Source organism: Ylistrum balloti, unplaced genomic scaffold (assembly GCF_031769215.1).
Source record: "Ylistrum balloti isolate Yb309-2 unplaced genomic scaffold, AGI_CSIRO_Ybal_v1 Utg370800, whole genome shotgun sequence".
NCBI classification, from domain to species: Eukaryota; Metazoa; Mollusca; class Bivalvia; order Pectinida; family Pectinidae; genus Ylistrum; species Ylistrum balloti.
The window spans coordinates 1,509,699-1,525,386 of NW_026782466.1; positions in this window are offsets into that span (position 1 = coordinate 1,509,699).

Here is a 15,688-nt window from a genome sequence, read left to right on the forward strand (position 1 = left end):
GGATTTTCTGCAATCCCTGGCGGGACACTTTGTCTAAGACCCTAGCCTCGTTATATTGTATACGTTAGCTAATTCAATCTAATATCACACTTTATTAGTTTGTATGCATTTTCATCTATCATATTGTGATTAATGAAATAAGGAACTCCCCGCAGTGAGCTATCTGCATTAGCAAGGGCCTCTCCAGTCTCTTGTGTCCCGTGTTATCTCGTGAAAGTATTGACGAAACCCGACATAATGTGTGCTAATGTTCGCTCCATAGTACTCTTGAGGGCGCCATTGATTATGATGACCCGCTCGTTACGTCACTTCCTTTCTTGTTTCATCAACATATGGTCAGGTTATCCTTGAGTGTGAGCAATTGGTCTCTTAATGATCGCGTTTATTTCGTCGATACTTAGCAAGTGTTTCCTTCTAAATTAACCATCTCAGTGAGAGGTTCTACGAACCAAACCGAGGTTGGAACGAACTTTTCTTTCACAACAGCAGTAAAATGGATTCCCGACTTTTGTAGAAATGATCTTACATTTTTATACCTCAGAGTGTGCTTTCATCTACACCACGGTTTACTTATAGATTGAAACCAAACAGTATCAATAACAGGGTATCGTAATAATATGATTCAGAACTTTTATCTCCCCGTTTCCAAATTTGACGTTATATGTAACATGAAGCATCGCTGCGGATTCTTTAACAGACATTAGTGACATAAGAGGGATATTTGATGAATATTACACATATTATGTTATCAACTTTCCATTTCTGGTAGTAACATTCAAGCTTCTCCGTTAAAGCAGATATACGAGAAACAATATCCGTTTTGTAATTACGTAAACTGGACATACATTTTATTTCATAAATTAGACGTATAAATTTTCTTTTATCTAAAACTTGGAAGATGTGGTACCCTAAAGAGGGTTTACTATATATCATTAGTCTATTTATAGTTGTTTTTTTTTTCGGTCGACGATAACTAATCGTTGGAAGACTATTTTCCGAAAAGGCTAACACTACATCTGTTTTAGAAATGTAGGTATTACGTGTTTGAGCTTTAAGAAATACTATGTATATGATGCACATTTATTTCGCATACAGATGTAAATATGTGATATTCTTAACAATTCGGAGATGAGCGTAACAACTTGAAAAAGCCAAGTTATCATTAAACTGTGGAGTGTTATGTAAAGATACATCCATCATACATGTAGGTCTACTATCTGATAAAATATTGATTGTTTGGACTCTTTTTAACAAAGCGTTATTGTAACGAATATTGTGATCATTGAATGTTTGTAATGTTTCCAATTGGTCAGATTTAATAAGAATAATCTAAGGTAAATTCTGATGCAAGCGGTGATTTTACCAATACCGACGTGTTAACTATGGCGGTGTACAGTACTGATGGTACCAATACCGACGTGTTAACTATGGCGGTGTGTACAGTGGTACCAATACCGACGTGTTAACTATGGCGGTGTGTACAGTGGTACCAATACCGACGTGTTAACTATGGCGGTGTACAGTACTGATGGTACCAATACCGACGTGTTAACTATGGCGGTGTGTACAGTGGTACCAATACCGACGTGTTAACTATGGCGGTGTACAGTACTGATGGTACCAATACCGACGTGTTAACTATGGCGGTGTGTACAGTGGTACCAATACCGACATGTTAACTATGGCGGTGTGTACAGTGGTACCAATATCGACGTGTTAACTAAGGCGGTGTGTACTGTATGATGGTACCAATACCGACGTGTTAACTATGGCGGTGTGTACAGTACTGATGGTACCAATACCGACTTGATAACTAAGGCGGTGTGTACAGTGGTACCAATACCGACGTGTTGACTATGGCGGTGTGCACAATGGTACCAATACCGACGTGTTAACTATGGCGGTGTGTACAGTGGTACCAATACCGACGTGTTGACTATGGCGGTGTGCACAATGGTACCAATACCGACGTGTTAACTATGGCGGTGTGTACAGTGGTACCAATACCGACGTGTTAACTATGGCGGTGTACAGTGGTACCAATACCGACGTGTTAACTATGGCGGTGTGTACAGTGGTACCAATACCGACGTGTTAACTATGGCGGTGTGTACAGTGGTACCAATACCGACATGTTAACTATGGCGGTGTGTACAGTGGTACCAATACCGACGTGTTAACTAAGGCGGTGTGTACTGTATGATGGTACCAATACCGACGTGTTAACTATGGCGGTGTGTACAGTACTGATGGTACCAATACCGACTTGTTAACTATGGCGGTGTGTACAGTGGTACCAATACCGACGTGTTAACTATGGCGGTGTGTACAGTGGTACCAATACCGACGTGTTAACTATGGCGGTGTGTACAGTGGTACCAATACCAACGTATTAACTATGGCGGTGTGTACAGTGGTACCAATACCGACGTGTTAACTATGGCGGTGTGTACAGTACTGATGGTACCAATACCGACGTGTTAACTATGGCGGTGTGTACAGTGGTACCAATACCGACGTGTTAACTATGGCGGTGTGTACAGTGGTACCAATACCGACGTGTTAACTATGGCGGTGTGTACAGTACTGATGGTACCAATACCGACGTGTTAACTATGGCGGTGTGTACAGTGGTACCAATATCGACGTGTTAACTAAGGCGGTGTGTACTGTATGATGGTACCAATACCGACGTGTTAACTATGGCGGTGTGTACAGTACTGATGGTACCAATACCGACTTGATAACTAAGGCGGTGTGTACAGTGGTACCAATACCGACGTGTTAACTATGGCGGTGTGTACAGTGGTACCAATACCGACGTGTTAACTATGGCGGTGTGTACAGTGGTACCAATACCGACGTGTTAACTATGGCGGTGTATACAGTGGTACCAATACCGACGTGTTAACTATGGCGGTGTGTACAGTGGTACCAATACCGACGTGTTAACTATGGCGGTGTGTACAGTGGTACCAATACCGACGTGTTAACTATGAATACACAAACAAAAAGAGCAAGACAGCCTAGAAAGGAAAATATCAAGATACTTAGTGTTGCAATGGTGCAGTAGATTTATTTCTTCGATGTCGCTTAGAAGAAAACTTCCGATTTTACTTTGGGGCCCACTTTTATTTGACTTATACGAACATGCCATGGACCTTGTTCTTGGGCTCTCCGATGTCCGAGGGCATCGGAAATCTACCTCCAATTTACAAGAAGTGTTCTTCTATCAGTCGACTCTTGTAGCACGTAGTATTACTGCAGTCATATTCATATTCCTCTCAGTTGCACGGATCTCGATCAATCAATGAATATCGTGCTATTTAAAGATATCATCAAAATATCAGAAGGTAAGTTGTAGGACTTGTTAACGTCTTTGTTAAACGTTTGATCAGCTGTTTGATTGTTTGATGATGATGATGATGATGATGATGATGATGATGATGATGATGACGTTGATGATGATGTTGATGATGATGATGATGATGATGATGATGATGATGATGATGATGATGATGACGTTGATGATGATGTTGATGATGATGTTGATGATGACGATGACGTTGATGATGATGTTGATGATGATGATGACGTTGATGATGATGTTGATGATGACGATGATGATGATGATGATGATGATGATGATAATGATGATGATGTTGTGATTGATATAAAGATGATGATGACGTTGATTATGATGTTGATGTTATTATGATGAAGATGATTATGATGATGATGATAGAATGATGTAGATGTAGTTCGATGATGATGATGATGATGATGATGATGATGATGACGTTGATGATGACGTTGATGATGATGATGATGATGATGACGTTGATGATGATGTTGATGATGATGATGATGATGATGATGATGATGATAATGATGATGATGTTGTGATTGATATAAAGATGATGATGACGTTGATTATGATGTTGATGTTATTATGATGAAGATGATTATGATGATGATGATAGAATGATGTAGATGTAGTTCGATGATGATGATGATGATGATGATGATGATGATGATGATGATGATGATGATGATATAATGATGTAGATGTAGTTGGGTTGTCGGTACGTCTCATCATCAGGTATTAATGTAAATAATTGTAACAATGAAAAAATATAACTGACTGTTTGTGTCTAAATAGTGGATATGTTGTTGTTCCAGTGTTTGTACTATGTATTATATATATTTTTATGTGTGTTATCATATGTTACCGATACGTTGTATAACTTAAGGAAATAAACTTGATTGATTGATTAATCCAGTATTGTGTGACAGCGAAAAATGTCAGCTACGAAAGGGAAACAGTTATTTCCCACGGGTACGCTAATAGTCGGTTTGAAAAACGTATCTCGGACCTTAAAGAAAACGTTGTCAAACAGGTAGACTAGCATTCTTGCGATTTCTTCATCGGTGAATTTCGTTTCGACATGAGACGTACTTTTCGCGAAATACGCTCCATCATAGCACACAACCATGTATTTGTATCCCCTTTCACCTTTTTCATCACCAGAGAATGAAGGCATTCTTTAGCATAAGATGTGATGTTGTGATAGTGAACAGAGTGGAAAATGAAATGTTCCAATAGAAAAGGTGTTTTTCAGCGAAAGATATTCAAATTGGATAAAAAGCTCTGTAGAACTCATCAAAAAAATCACATTAATTCATGTCTGTTGCACGCATATACAATATCAGAATTGACATGTAACCCAAATTTGAAAATGATAAAAATGATCGGAAGCAACTTGGACAACCAGAACGAAACTAAGCTTTTAGGGGAAAAAAGTGTTTCAGAACCACCAAAACACCTAGAGACTACATACCTCTCTTTATTAGCAAATGTGTGCTTTGTAGTAGGTTGGGTGTCGAAGAACAAAATTAAGTAAAATTTTGATGTTCTTATTCACCAAACATTGTGTTACTGTTTACATTGTAGGTAAGGTTTGGTAGAGACAAGTAGCCGGATGAGTCATATATAATATATAATATATATATAATATCTGATATATATGTCTACATAGAACTGCACTTCGTCAGTGGACAATAAAAACAGTTTAAAAGTGGTCGCTCGGACAAGATATCTATGGGAAAAGTATTGCACTTCGTCATCGGGTGATAAAGGTGTATAGTAGCTTTCATGACTACATCGAAATCATTTAAAAGTGATCGACCGGACAAGATTATTACAGGGAAATGAGGGACACTGGTTCTACTCTGCTGGTCTTGTCATTTCTATATTCTCCTGCTACATAGCGACACTCCGGTTGATTTATTTGTTAAATTAAAGTCATTAAAGAAATAGATTTGTTTCATTTTGATCATTCTGGTTCATAATGTCATTGACTAATTATTAACCAGTAAACCAAAATGTGATCTTGACTTTAAACTTTGATAGCTCTTTCTTTGGTTATGTATACTTTGCTACTTATTGTTGTAATGAAACATCAATCATAAAAAAGCATCTATAACTCGAGATCTTCAACTGACCTCTCATTCGATTCTTGTCTTTTTTGCTTCAAACTTCATGACAAAATATTTACCGGTAAAACATTGAAAAATTTAACTTGGACAGTTTAATTTGTCATCTTTCTTCAACATGTCATAGCAAAATTTTTTACCTCTAAAATATTAAACTTTAAACTTTTATATTTGACCTGGTGATCTTGACATGCAGATTGGCAACTTCTCATTTGATTCCGGCAAAGTTTGCTACCTAATATCATGCCATAAATTTTACAGTTAAAACGACCCAAAAGTTGATTTTGACCTTTGACCTAGTGACCTAGAGCTGCAATTTGGCAACTTCTCTTTTGATTTTGCCTAACTTTGCTTCAAACTTTTATGTGAAAATATGCCAGTGAAATATTTTAAATTTCACCTTAATTTTAGACCTGGTGACCTTGGTTTATGGTTAACTGGTTCCTCGTTTGATTTCAGTCAATGATGTTTCAGTATGGCGAAAATAGATATTAATCGGTAATATTCAGATATACATGTATATGTTTATATTCATTTCTTTTGATAGAGGAAGCAATAGAGAAAGTCTGGGTATAATTCCAGACAGTACCGAAAATATTTCGCAGAAACCAATTTTCTTTTAACAACAACATTTGCTTTGACCTCTGACCTCATACTTCGAGAATGACAACCACGTAAGGACTTCCTTCAACTATTGAATGCAGTTGATACAACAGATCTTGCAATGTTGTGCCGGAATAACCCCCGATCCCTCCAAAAAAGATCCCAGATCTTGGCGCCCACTAATAATGTTCGATCTATATTTGTTCTTTAAAAATTTCCCCCTTCTTTCCTCTTTTTTCTGTCTTAACTATACATCAACTGAGTACCTTCATACAGCTTTAAAAGAACATCAACAGAGTACCGTCATACAACGTTAAAGGAACATCAACGGAGTACCGTCATACAACGTTAAAGGAACATCAACAGAGTACGTCATACAACGTTAAAGGAACATCAACAGAGTATCGTCATACAGCTTTAAGTAACACCAACAGAGTACCGTCATACAGCTTTAAGTAACATCAACAGAGTACCGTCATACAGCTTTAAGTAACATCAACAGAGTACCGTCAAACAGCTTTAAAGGAACATCAACAGAGTACCGTCATACAACGTTAAAGGAACATCAACAGAGTATCGTCATACAACGTTAAAGGAACATCAACAGAGTATCGTCATACAACGTTAAAGGAACATCAACAGAGTACCGTCATACAACGTTAAAGGAACATCAACAGAGTATCGTCATACAGCTTTAAGTAACATCAACAGAGTATCGTCATACAGCTTTAAGTAACATCAACAGAGTACCGTCATACAGCTTTAAGTAACATCAACAGAGTACCGTCATACAGCTTTAAAGGAACATCAACGGAGTACCGTCATACAACGTTAAAGGAACATCAACAGAGTATCGTCATACAGCTTTAAGTAACATCAACAGAGTATCGTCATACAGCTTTAAGTAACATCAACAGAGTACCGTCATACAGCTTTAAGTAACATCAACAGAGTATCGTCATACAGCTTTAAGTAACATCAACAGAGTATCGTCATACAGCTTTAAGTAACATCAACAGAGTATCGTCATACAGCTTTAAGTAACATCAACAGAGTACCGTCATACAGCTTTAAGTAACATCAACAGAGTATCGTCATACAACGTTAAAGGAACATCAACGGAGTACCGTCATACAACGTTAAAGGAACGTCAACAGAGTACCGTCATACAGCTTTAAGTAACATCAACAGAGTACCGTCATACAACGTTAAAGGAACATCAACAGAGTACCGTCATACAACGTTAAAGGAACATCAACGGAGTACCGTCATACAGCTTTAAGTAACATCAACAGAGTACCGTCAAACAGCTTTAAAAGAACATCAACAGAGTATCGTCAAACAGCTTACAGAGTACCGTCATACAACGTTAAAGGAACATCAACAGAGTACCGTCATACAGCCTTAAGTAACATCAACAGAGTATCGTCAAACAGCTTTAAAGGAACATCAACAGAGTACCGTCATACAACGTTAAATGAACATCAACAGAGTACCGTCATACAACGTTAAAGGAACGCCGACAGAGTACCGTCATACAACGTTAAAGGAACGTCAACAGAGTACCGTCATACAGCTTTAAGTAACATCAACAGAGTACCGTCATACAACGTTAAAGGAACATCAACAGAGTACCGTCATACAGCTTTAAGTAACATCAACAGAGTATCGTCAAACAGCTTTAAAGGAACATCAACAGAGTACCGTCATACAACGTTAAATGAACATCAACAGAGTACCGTCATACAACGTTAAAGGAACATCAACGGAGTACCGTCATACAACGTTAAAGGAACATCAACAGAGTACGTCATACAACGTTAAAGGAACATCAACAGAGTACCGTCATACAGCTTTAAGTAACATCAACAGAGTACCGTCATACAACGTTAAAGGAACATCAACAGAGTATCGTCATACAGCTTTAAGTAACATCAACAGAGTACCGTCATACAGCTTTAAGTAACATCAACAGAGTACCGTCATACAACGTTAAAGGAACATCAACAGAGTACCGTCATACAATGTTAAAGGAACATCAACAGAGTACCGTCATACAGCTTTAAGTAACATCAACAGAGTACCGTCATACAACGTTAAAGGAACATCAACAGAGTATCGTCATACAGCTTTAAGTAACATCAACAGAGTACCGTCATACAGCTTTAAGTAACATCAACAGAGTACCGTCAAACAGCTTTAAAAGAACATCAACAGAGTATCGTCAAACAGCTTTAAAGGAACATCAACAGAGTACCGTCATACAACGTTAAAGGAACATCAACAGAGTACCGTCATACAGCTTTAAGTAACATCAACAGAGTATCGTCAAACAGCTTTAAAGGAACATCAACAGAGTACCGTCATACAACGTTAAATGAACATCAACAGAGTACCGTCATACAACGTTAAAGGAACGCCGACAGAGTACCGTCATACAACGTTAAAGGAACGCCAACAGAGTACCGTCATACAACGTTAAAGGAACATCAACAGGGTATCGTCATACAACGTTAAAGGAACATCAACAGGGTATCGTCATACAACGTTAAAGGAACATCAACAGAGTGCCGTCATACAACGTTAAAGGAACATCAACAGAGTACCGTCATACAACGTTAAAGGAACATCAACAGAGTACCGTCATACAACGTTAAAGGAACATCAACAGAGTACCGTCATACAACGTTAAAGGAACATCAACAGAGTACCGTCATACAACGTTAAAGGAACGCCAACAGAGTACCGTCATACAACGTTAAAGGAACGCCAACAGAGTACCGTCATACAACGTTAAAGGAACGCCAACAGAGTATCGTCATACAACGTTAAAGGAACGTCAACAGAGTACCGTCATACAGCTTTAAGTAACATCAACAGAGTACCGTCAAACAGCTTTAAAAGAACATCAACAGAGTATCGTCAAACAGCTTTAAAGGAACATCAACAGAGTACCGTCGTACAACGTTAAAGGAACATCAACAGAGTACCGTTATACAACGTTAAAGGAACATCAACAGAGTACCGTCATACAACGTTAAAGGAACGCCAACAGAGTGCCGTCATACAACGTTAAAGGAACATCAACAGAGTACCGTCATACAACGTTAAAGGAACGCCAACAGAGTACCGTCATACAACGTTAAAGGAACGTCAACAGAGTACCGTCATACAGCTTTAAGTAACATCAACAGAGTACCGTCATACAACGTTAAAGGAACATCAACAGAGTATCGTCATACAACGTTAAAGGAACATCAACAGAGTGCCGTCATACAACGTTAAAGGAACATCAACAGAGTACCGTCAAACAGCTTTAAAGGAACATCAACAGAGTACCGTCATACAACGTTAAAGGAACATCAACAGAGTACCGTCATACAGCTTTAAAGGAACATCAACAGAGTACCGTCATACAACGTTAAAGGAACATCAACAGAGTACCGTCATACAGCTTTAAGTAACATCAACAGAGTATCGTCAAACAGCTTTAAAGGAACATCAACAGAGTACCGTCATACAACGTTAAATGAACATCAACAGAGTACCGTCATACAACGTTAAAGGAACGCCAACAGAGTACCGTCATACAACGTTAAAGGAACGTCAACAGAGTACCGTCATACAGCTTTAAGTAACATCAACAGAGTACCGTCATACAACGTTAAAGGAACATCAACAGAGTATCGTCATACAACGTTAAAGGAACATCAACAGAGTGCCGTCATACAACGTTAAAGGAACATCAACAGAGTACCGTCAAACAGCTTTAAAGGAACATCAACAGAGTACAGTCATACAACGTTAAAGAAACATTAACAGAGTACCGTCATACAGCTTTAAAGGAACATCAACAGAGTATCGTCAAACAGCTTTAAAGGAACATCAACAGAGTACCGTCATACAACGTTAAAGGAACATCAACAGAGTACCGTCATACAACGTTAAAGGAACATCAACAGAGTATCGTCAAACAGCTTTAAAGGAACATCAACAGAGTACCGTCATACAACGTTAAAGTAACATCAACAGAGTACCGTCATACAACGTTAAAGGAACGCCGACAGAGTACCGTCATACAACGTTAAAGGAACGTCAACAGAGTATCGTCATACAACGTTAAAGGAACATCAACAGAGTACCGTCATACAGCTTTAAGTGACATCAACAGAGTACCGTCATACAACGTTAAAGGAACATCAACAGAGTACCGTCATACAACGTTAAAGGAACATCAACAGAGTGCCGTCATACAACGTTAAAGGAACATCAACAGAGTACCGTCAAACAGCTTTAAAGGAACATCAACAGAGTACCGTCATACAACGTTAAAGGAACATCAACAGAGTATCGTCATACAACGTTAAAGGAACATCAACAGAGTGCCGTCATACAACGTTAAAGGAACATCAACAGAGTACCGTCAAACAGCTTTAAAGGAACATCAACAGAGTACCGTCATACAACGTTAAAGAAACATTAACAGAGTACCGTCATACAGCTTTAGAGGAACATCAACAGAGTACCGTCATACAACGTTAAAGGAACATCAACAGAGTACCGTCATAAAACGTTAAAGGAACGCCAACAGAGTATCGTCAAACAGCTTTAAAGGAACATCAACAGAGTACCGTCATACAGCTTTAAGTAACATCAACAGACTACCGTCATACAACGTTAAAGGAACATCAACAGAGTACCGTCATACAACGTTAACTGACTGGTATACACAATGTGACCTGATCCACATATAGAACACGATGTTGTTTGATGAATGATGTATTCCGACAACATAATCGACCTGAACACCGAGTTTTTTTCATGTTAATTTCTCTGCAGGCAGAAACAAAACAAAAACTTGCTAAAAATGTATGAAAATAATTTATTGTTCATCCTATAATGTTTATTTTCAGTTTCATATACTAATCCCACGTGTATCACAGAAGTCTTTGTATGGTAAATATCAAACAGTTTTGACTATAAACTTTTCAAAATACATGTACCTGTAATTGCTATCTAGTCTTAATAAGCTCCATTTCAGCTAATACTAATCTACTATTTATTTGTTCTTTTCTTTATAAGCTAATTACGTCATATTGATTTTTTTTCTTAATTTCATTTTCTCACTAATTACGTCATTTTCATTTTATTAGCTTATTGTAAAGGACATTTACCGTACTGACTTCTAGATACTGACATGAATCGATAAAAATATTATAATGATATGCAGTTTTATTACTGAGGTGAACATCTGGTCAAGAGTAACCATATCACAGACGAAATGTGTCATGTATATTCTTACATCATAAATAGGTCACTGTAACCTCTACAGATAATACAAATAGTGAGGCATAAATAATTAGAATTAGGATAGTACAGCACACCACGGGTGTTATTGACAATGACTGTGCCAAAGTTAAGATAAATTCCCAGGATGAATGTGGTGATTCAGTTCCCCAAGTTACAAGTTGTAACTTCTAATTTGTGAATGTGACCAGGAATAATACCAACCATGTAGGTGTTAAAGGGAGGCAACTCTGTCATTTCCTCTATTTTTCATACTAGTAGTTAAATTCATCAAAACTATATTCCTGCTTAGTAATGAAGAATAAGAAAAATTACTGAATTAATTAATGAATTTGGTTATTTTGATGTAAACACAATGAACCTACACATATAATGATAACATTCACTAATTCTCCTTCACAGTTGTTATTTTGATGTAAACACAATGAACCTACACATATAATGATAACATTCACTAATTCTCCTTCACAGTTGTTATTTTGATTTTTGGAAGAAACATGTAAAATTCAACTTGTAAAATGATATACAATCATAAATATTTCAAGAAATAATGATATTAATCATTATATAACCATATAAACATTGAGATGATTTACCTACAAATTGTTTTTTATTATTATCAAAAAAATTGAAAAGAAATTGCATATCTCTAAATTCTAATGATGACAAGTGAAAAAAAATACAACAAAAGGACAAATAATAAGTGCTTAAAATTGCTGTTATAAATGAAGACTGAAATGATTATAATTAATTCATTTACAAACTAATTATCAAAATGAAAGAAAGTGTAAAAATATAGAGAAAAAGTTTCATGACAATTATGAATATATACAAAATAAATAAATAAAAACTTCTATACATATTACTGTAATCGACCAATGTTATATAATGTACTTACTTACCCAAAAGTTTACAAAGTTGATGGACAAGGGGGTGTATCTCATACTAAGCTGTACAAGCAACAGGACGACACCACCGATTGAAACTATATAACCTTTACATTTTATTGTTCCAAAGGATAATGTAGATAAATATAATGACAATATCAAACAGATTTAAATTAAAAAAAAAAAAAAAAAAATTAACAAAAATGTTAAAGAAATTATCACAGTGCATTACCCTACTATCACAAAATTGTATCACAGTGCTACACCTTGAGTTTACGAAACAGAAATAATGTATAATATACTTGTACAATAGAAATTTTACATCTGCTGTTTCTCAACTCTGTGTCAATTTCATAGCCACATTTTCCCATCAATTCCAATATCTTGTAAACATATTTTGTAGATTTTTGTTTTTCAAACTTATCATCAACAACAGGCACGTTCATACATTATTTCTTTCATTAATCAATCCTTTAAATGTGATATTTCATATCTATATCGTAACAATTATATTTCTAGTCTAAATCAATAAAGGTTATGTTTAATGAAGCCTATTCAACCCACTAAGAACCTCACATATAAAGTTATTTAAATCAGAAACTATCAAACTGTATAAACAGTGAAAGGATTGCTTTCCCCCAGGAATTCAAAACTTTTAGAGAAGAAGGACACCATATTCAAACATTTTTGATTTAATGTCAACAAAATGTTTCCTAGAATCTTTTGATGGCTACACCTTGTTTCTATTGTTGGAAACAGATGAGACACGCCCATAAATGTCGTCGCAATGTACCAGAGTCTGATATGAAATTAGTTTTATGTTACCAGATATTCTACTGATGTTTTCAATATATAAAAAGCTTGAATGTCATTAATCTGAAGCATCGTTATAATTTCTAATTTCTATAACTTACAGACAAAAAAAATAACGTGAATTCCTTTTTTTGATAGAAGAGTACTAATGGAAATATAGTACATTTCTTTTTGGTATCTATATATCTATATATAATCAAGATGTTTAAGCGAGGCGTAAATTCCCTTGCTCCCATACACTGAGGGGATCTTCGTACACAACTTTAATTCGTAGCGAGACGCAATGTGAGGCGATATTGTTCCTCCATAAAATGGCAGAGACAGAAGAATCCATTGGTTCAGAGAATTCCACACAAGCTAAGCATTATCTTATATTTTGATTTAATTTTTATCAATGGTGCATTATGATCAGAATGTAAATAAATTATTGTTATAAAAAGTAATCAGATATATAGAATATTAAACATGGCCACAAACAATTATCAGGTGCCCAAGATTAAACAAAGATAAAAAAAAAAAAAAAAAACCATTTTACACACAATTATTTCACCAACAATGAATAGTTGATAATTTCATATCCATCACAGTGCACTGATGTAAAGAATAATATAAATTATAAATAAACTTTCTGATATATAATTTCATTATAAAGTTTTACAGCACATTACATAAAAAATCAGTTTAGCTGAATAAATAACATGTTCCTGTGTAAGTATTAAGTTACCACAAAAAGCACACATGAAAGACTTGTGTAGGGGTATATAATACTATGTATAGTTTATACATCAAAAATGTTGACAGCATCAGTACACTTCTTCATTAAAAAAAAAAAAAAAATCAATATTTCAAAAGTTTCCTTGGATGGAGAAAATCAGAGAAAAGTTTAATGATAAATACAGACAACAAATTCTGTCTACCACAGTAGTCAGTTTAAAATGTTAAAGACAATCACAGACTTTGGTATATAAATAATTTCGTATTTAATTAATACTTCATAGATAAATACTAACTCAGGTTATATATGTATATCATAACCTTTCCTTAAATGACTTTATCAAAGACAAATAAAACCCATTAGACATCCCTTTAGCTTACCTCTTAAAAATTACAGTGAATATTTCAACCTGTCTATAAAGACCATGTATGTTATGCTTTATACACAGGATAAGTATAAATATTACTTCATATCCAATTTTCTTATGTAATATGTACAAAAACTAAGACCAAATTATGGTCTTAAATATGAATAATCATTCATGGAAGTATATAATGTGTACATTCATGTAAAAATTAATTATAGAGTAATTTATACACATAGTCATTTCCAGGCATGATACATACAGAACGTCACAAATCTGTTAAAATCTTACATTAATTTAATGAGTGGTTCAACAGTAAAATATCAACAAACTCGAGACGGACATTTTCTGTGGAGCTTGATCTGTTAATATTCTATAACATATCCAAAATGATAGTAGATAGAGCCAGAATGACTGTCACTCTGACTTTAACCTAGAATATTACAATTGGGCAATACATAGATATTTAGGTAACGTCAGGGATGTTATCAACCCTGGATAAGCCCACTAGTTATCTGTAAATTATATACCAGCCCATGTCTAAGTCTGATGTTCAGTTTCTATGTTCCTTAACTGAACATTGGCCCGCAGGTAATCAGTATCACTAAGGTTGATGAACAGAACAGGTTATTTTTTTTACACAATACAAATACTTTGCACCAATCCATTAATTTTACAAATACGGTAAATACATCAAAGACAATGATTTAACATTCAATGAAATGTATATACAACTATCAGAAAGATACTAATTTCTCAATATATCTACATAAGTTATGATTGCACTACACATTGTCCAGATCAAGTTATTCTAACTGTACAAGCAATTAAAATAACACAGTTTTGTTTTAATGGTCTCCAATGCACGCTGAATAAGTTGTTGTCGACGGAGCATTGAACAAAAGCAGGCTCTACAATTGTCCCAGAATTACCATGTCAGGAAAAGATATACAGCACATTGTAAAGTGTTGGCATACAGCACTATGTATGACAATTACGATTCATTGTATATAGCTACATAATTATAGTGCGCAAAAAAACTGCCACCAGCTAAACGGGGCTGTTATGGTCAGTTTTCTACATACGCTAAAACAAAATCATGTCAAACATCACCTCCTATATCTGAAAGGCTGTATGAATTCCTCTTCCACAGTGTCAAAGGAAAAGCCCTCAGTCCTAGAAATCAGCACCCCTATTGCACATCTTTATATCAACATAGTGTCACTAGGAGATGACACTGAAGCAAAAGTGAAAGGTGACCTAGTCGTCTTAATTAGTAGAGCTTGGTTGACCTTGAGGCGAGTCCAGTTAAAGGTGACCTAGTCGTCTTAACTAGTAGAGCTTGGTTGACCTTAAGGCGAGTCCAGTTAAAGGTGACCTGTCTGTCTATCTGAAAGAGTGGAGTCACACCATGATAAATTTTGAGGCAAGTTGAGATAGAGGTTATCTAGACATCTAACTGACATCCCAGTTGACCTTGAGGTGTGTCCAGTTAAACGTGAC